A 6,726-nucleotide genomic window follows, 5' to 3' on the forward strand; every position below is an offset into this window, starting at 1 on the left:
AAGGTGGTGCATTTGCGACAATAAAAAAAAAGAAAAGAAAAAAAAGAAATTTGAAGGCGTGGCAGCTATGATTTAGCAGTGGCGGGCCGCCACTGCTAAATGAATGTAGAGGAAACACTGGGATCATTAGGAAATCTGTGACCCTGTGTTCTGAGCTCTCGTCTTCTGCTGAGTGGCATTTTGAGTGTGAGGGGAAACCTTCTGCGTTGCTCATGCACATTCCCATCATGTGTAACGTACCGTGTGTAGCGTGGGAGGTGAGAACAGAAGACGCATGAATATGTATGGTTTCTCGACACACTGGTTTTTCAAATCAAGGCAGAAAAGAAAACTAGCAGAGAGACATAATGTGCCCTTGAACTGGCTGAATCCAAACAATTTGAAACAATATGGGGATGCAAAATGAAGCCTTTCTTATCTGCACAGCATGCACTTGAAGAGGCCATCTACCTTTTTTACATTTTTGTATAGCGTAATATCATGTTCCCCCTCTCTTACTCATATGAAGTTGAATTCATTTGTTGAGTACTTCTCCGCCTGTGCAAATAATAGCTGTGTCTCAATTCAGGGGCCACATCCTTCGGAGGCAGGATTGGAAGACTGATATCATCACAGCAGCATGACTAGGCTGTCCCATTTCAAAGGTTCCTTCAAATGCGGGCGACAAATGAAGCCTTCTTTTCCTGGGCAATGAAGGGTCCAACGGGTGGATCCCTTGTGGTGCAACCTATCCCAAGATTCATTGTGCGCCGGTAATAAAGGCAAACACCACCGACAGAGAGACACTTTTAAATGTAAGTATTGTCTTTCAGCTCAGTTCAGCAGCAAATGGTAAAACATCAAGTTTTTTGTTTCTGTCTACAATTGCTACGAAGGGCCACACCTTAGTGGACATCGTCCTCCGAAGGATGCAGGAACTGGGACACAGCTAATGAATGAAATTTCTTTATGGGAATTTCTGTATACCATAATGCTGCTATACATACAGTACAGAACATGCTGATGTAACCTACTGTAATATTTGTTGACCTGATAAACAGTGGTTGTAGTTAGTGTCAGTGCAGCATTAAAACATATGATCTCAACTGTCATCATCAGCAATATAACGAGACTTGGGTCATGCAGGTTCTTGAGTCTCTTCAAGAGTCGTTATCTCCGAATGATGAAGGAGCTCAGGTTCAAGGGTCTCCCAAAAGCCCCGACTTAATCCATCAAACAGCTGCCACTTCTCTGTGCTGGAGATCTGCGCATCTTTGTTACAGGCGAGGGTTAAAAGGGGATATAAAACATGGCGGAAGAGAGCAGGGACGACAGGTGTGTCGTTCAGGTTAAAGTTAGACTGAGAATCTGGAAAAAAATGGAAAAAAAGCAAAATACATTCTTCTCTCCAACTTGTAACATTATACTCATAAATGACATTTTAGCATTAATACTGAACAAAAACATAAATGGAACACTTTTGTCTTTACTCCCATTTTTAATGAGTTCAAATAAAAGATCCAAGACTTTACACAAAACACACACACACACACACACACACACACACACACACACACACACTCACACACACTCTCACACACACTCTCACACGGACATATTGTGACATGATCCTGAGGCCCATTTCCTGGAAGCTTGAACCATCCCAGTCCCAAAAATCCAGTATATTTTTATATAGGTGTAAAATACTGTAATTGTCCATTTTGTCAACTGAGCTTTGATAGCAGCTCCTAAAACCTGTAACAGAAAGAATGTGGTAAATACAAACTGAGCAGACAGTAGGATATCTTCCTAGCAAATTATGTCAGGCATCAAAAACATTATTTACTTTCACCAAGAAGATTGTTTTCCATTTAAGTCAATACTGACCTTTTACAGTGAAACCAGAGATAGTGCAGGTTGTTGTCTTTACTCACTGACTGGACTGTGATAGGGAGTATAACTGTCCTGGCTCGAGCTTACGTCTTTGATACACATGAAACATTCACACTAGAGCAGTCAGCAGGGACAAGGTAACCCTCACTGATTTATCTGCTAGAGAAAAAGTTTGGTAGTGGATAATACAGGACAGCACTTTTCCTACTCAGCTCACCACACTGATTGCCACATGTTGCCTGGGAAGTGTAGTGCACGAATGAGAGCTTATAACCAAAAATTCTAAAGTTACATGAACACAATACTGCCAGTTGCCATTTGGGAACAGAAAAACTCCATATAGTAGGTCTGTAGTGGACAGGGTGTTCTCGTTAAAGGTAGTGTGAAGACGAGCAATGACAGAGTGGGCGTGGGAGGGAACAAAGAAAATGGAGAGAAGTGGGACTGAGGTGGAGGTAGGTACGACTGATGAAGACAGAGGAAGGTATATAAAAGAAAGAGAGGGAAAAAAAGGAGAAGGGAGGCTGATGGAGCCCGAATCAGGGTCCCTGCCTTTCCAATTTAGTCTAGCTGTCATCCTGGCTGGTGATTAATGAAGTATAGAATGCCATCTGTTCTCCCTTGGAATTTCTCCTCTCTGGGCTCAGAGATTGTTCCTTGTTGATACTCCCTCTGAATCTGTGTTCCCACTCCCACTGTGCCTTGCCAGGCAGCTACCATAATTTGGGGAAGCCAAATTTACCGCTGATACTGGAATACAACCGTGATGGTTCATGAGAAATAGGAGGTAGTTGGCGGATGGAGAGGAAACAGCGGAGGGATGTGGGACAAGACTGGAGAAGGTACTGAGGGGAAGAGGGATAGTTGATAAAATGTTATCACACAGGGTTGAGGACCACAGGGCACCAGGGAGAAGCTGGAAAGATTGCTATCTGTTGTAAACATTACTGCCATTGCAGTCCAGGGGGATTAGTGGAGCGGTGGAGTGTGATGAACAATATGAAAACAGTCTTTTTTTTTTTGTAAAGACCATTTGGGGAATTTATCTTGTTGTCTGGAAAGCAAACCTCTTCTTCCTATAGAGAAAATAACTCCAAAAACAAACACAGTATTCATGGCTGCATTTTAGACTTAAAGTCAGTCAAGTCAGTTAGTCAGTTGACAATCAAGTTGCCCATGTTGGCTTGATTCTGTTTGCTGTAACTGCATTACAGGGTTTATACAGGTCTGTACTTTCTTACCCAGTGTTGATGTTTTCTGAATTGATCTGGTCATTTATCCCGACTCTGTGAAACCATCACTGAAACATCTCCTGTAGGAAGGTGTCAGCAATGGCTGTGTCGGTGGTGTCAATGTCACAGTTGCCACAGATTTATCAAGCCGGTTGTATTGGTTGAAAGTGTTCCAGGTGAACTTATTGGTCAGAGCCTGAAGGGCGTGTTCCGGACATCTTTATTGCAAGTAGCAACTTCTGTTAACAAGCAGACCATTTAGGAAGATTGACAGATCCATTTTATTTTTATAGGGGTAATTACAGTGTGGTCAGGGAAGGGTTAAAATATCATACTCACAATTAAATAACAAATGTTTATAATGACAAACAGAATCAGACAGGACACAAAACTTTATCCATCTCCTCAACCCCCACATATTATTTTACTGTAGTATGACTTGTACCTCCTGCATTAGCACTGCAGGTCTTCATGTGTTCAAAACAGACCCTTGAAAAACCTGCCAGAACCATTGTGCATGAATTAAAAAGACAAAAACAAATCTGATCCAAAAGGACCCGAGGACTCAAGTTGGATCATGATTGCTGAGAAGTGAGTGGGCCTAGTGGCTGATTTGTGCCTCCACAAATATGTAAGTGCACATCGGGGCTTTGGACGTACCTCACAGTGACAACAAGAACTCTGATTTGTCAGCAAGGGTTGCTTGTGTTCCCACCTACAAGTGTCTTACCGTAGAGATTGTTCAGAGTGAAGACAACATTGAGAAAGTTGATAAAAGGCGCAGTAATCTTCCTCTTTTCACTGACAAGCAACTAGCAAAGTGGGCTCCACTACCTGCTCACCACAATTACATCTAATAGTGAATGAAGAACTTAACTACAGTAATCTTGTGGAATAGCTTCCAATTCAGTAATGAGAGAAAACAAACCTGACCACTGGCACGAAGTGGATGAAAGACAGTAAACACAATTACTGCTAGGAATAAAATTAAAGCATAATACAGTGCATTCAATTTTTTCACATTTTGTTATGTTGCAACCTCATGCTAAAAAAAAAATAAAAAAAAATTTCTCCCTCATTGATCAACACTCAATACATAGACAGAAACAGAATTTTTTAAATTTTTGCAAATTTATTAAAAAGGAAAAACTCAAATATCACATTGATGTTAATATTCAGACCCTTTACTATGACACTTTTAACTTAGCTTAGGTTCCTCCCATTTCTCTTGACCATCTTTAGATGCGTTTCCACTGCATGAACCTTTTGAGGAAATATGCGTGTTTCAACCGCAGGAACCAGGGTCTAAATTTAGTTCCAGGGTAATTTATGGACCCCCAAAAAAGTCCTTGGTCGGGGGGGTAGTACTTTCCCAAGGTTCAGGAACTTTGGGGGGTGTGGTCTGCAGTGCTGAACATTTCTGATTGGTCAAGTACTCGCTACATTTTATTTCACCCACCATGTTTAACAGCCCGCAGCTGCAGCTGTTTTGTGTTGATTCGAGACTTTTGAGATGTTTCTACACCTTGATCAATAATAATGAACAAAACACAGTATTGTATTGAGACAGATCTGGTGAAGGCCACGAAAACATTTCTGATGCATTGAAGGCTCCAAAGAGCACAGTGGCCTCTGTAAGTTTTATATGGAAGGAGTGTGGAATAACCAGGACCCTTCCTGTAGCTGGCTGCCTGGACAAACTGAGCAATCAGGGGAGAAGGGTCTTGTTAAGACTCTGGCTGAGCTCCAGATATCCTGTGTGGAGATGAGAGAAGCTTCCAGAAGGTCTGAATACTTATGTGAATGTGATATTTCAGTTTTTCCAGATGCTGTCCAAACCTATGCCTACCTGTGTAGATATTTACAGCAGGACTCCCTCAAACCCTTGCATCTGTTATTGCTGCTGAATGTAATCACTGTTTGGCAAATAAAAGGAAATATAATCACATCCTGGGCAGCACTTCCCACCAGAAGGTAAGTACTTGTGTAGAATACTTGCACAGTCTAACTCATTGTATTGGACAAAAACTACAGTGGCCCATTTATCTGGTGGTGGGTTCAAATGCTCACCCTTCCTCCTACACCTTTTTATCCTGTTAGTGGTTCCATCAGAGCTCCAGCAAAATAAACAGTATGTGGGCAGCCATGCAGATCCAGTCCCACAGAAATTATTTGGTATGGTATACATTGTTTCCAGCCTTGATGCTTCTTTCACCTCATGCAGAGCCAGTGTGTGTGCGTATGGGGGCTCTCTCACAATAAGCATTAAAAGGTTTAGCCTTGTTGGTCCCGCAGGGTTGCCAACAGTATCTTTTCATCCAAACAAAATACACTCCATCAACCAAATGTCCTTCCTGGTGAGTTTTTATTTCCATCCCATCTCATTAAATCATGTAGGAGAGAATGAAAGGAGAGCAGCTTTCCTTGATTTCGATAGTTCCTCGTTTACTGCAGGGGCAGCACTCAGATATAATCTCACTCCCACAGCACAGGGGCCCGGAGAAAATTTGTGGAACCCGTTTTCTATAAATGGAACAGAGGTTCATGCTGTTACCCTGCAATCTGGACTATGTATGGAAGCAAGAATTTTATAAACTAGTTCAGTTCATGCTCTTATGTGAAACACATTAGATGCTTGGTATTGAGTGAAAGACCTCATTTCTTTTAAGTGCCCCCCTGCAGATATTTTTACATTCCTGCAGGACTTAATTGCTTGACCAGGTCAAGGTTTATTCAGCGTTGGAGGCAATTTTTTCTGCTTTTTCATTTTACCTCATAGACTATTATGGCATTACAGTTTGGGCCAATAATGTGGCAAACCTCCACCAGACTAGTCCATCAAGTTCAATCTTGCGATGTGTGGCTGTTGCTGGAGGCGCTGTACAATGTTCCGTTAGAGCCACCACAATGGGGATAAATTACTACTCTATTGCTTGCTCTCATATCAGATGAGCATGTCACTGAACTAAGTGAACTTTCACTTCATCCCTCCTGTATATACTTAGGTAAAGCTGGTACTGTGGTTTTATTGCACCCTGAGGTTTCCGTGGATGATAACAGTTTGGCCTTCCATCTCACTCCCTTTCATCCTTCCTCCTTCATTTCTATTGTGCAGTAACGGCTTAAAACTTCCAGTGAGGGCATTGCACATTTATAAGGAAAGAAAAGAAAGAAACCCCAATGTCAAAGTGACCTGCAGTTTGTGCGCTTTGCAAACCCAGCGAGGGGTTTAAACAGCAACTTTCTTGTTTGTAGGAGCATTGCATGGCCTGTGGCAGTGAGGGCAGGGACCACCATCTGTTGTGCAGTCTCATTCCTCTGGAGGTGTGGCTGCACAACATGCAAGACAAGGCAATTAAGAAAAGGCAGGGCAGCCTTTTATTTATATAGCACATTTCATGCACCAGGGAAAACTCAGCAGCCTCTAGTTTTATGGCAGCAAACTGGCACAGTTAGCAGTTAAAGCTCCCGCACCACGTTTTAATGCTAAACTTCACATTGGGGCTGGTATTCCTGATGGGGTAATAATGATATTCCACTAGCAGTGTTTAGCTTTAGCTCATGCATTTAGTCACACACACACACACACACACACACACACACACACACACACACACACACA

This window comes from Seriola lalandi, unplaced genomic scaffold (genome assembly GCF_002814215.2).
Source record: "Seriola lalandi dorsalis isolate HSWRI2012SDOR001 ecotype SW California unplaced genomic scaffold, Sedor1 jcf7180002054677, whole genome shotgun sequence".
NCBI classification, from domain to species: Eukaryota; Metazoa; Chordata; class Actinopteri; order Carangiformes; family Carangidae; genus Seriola; species Seriola lalandi.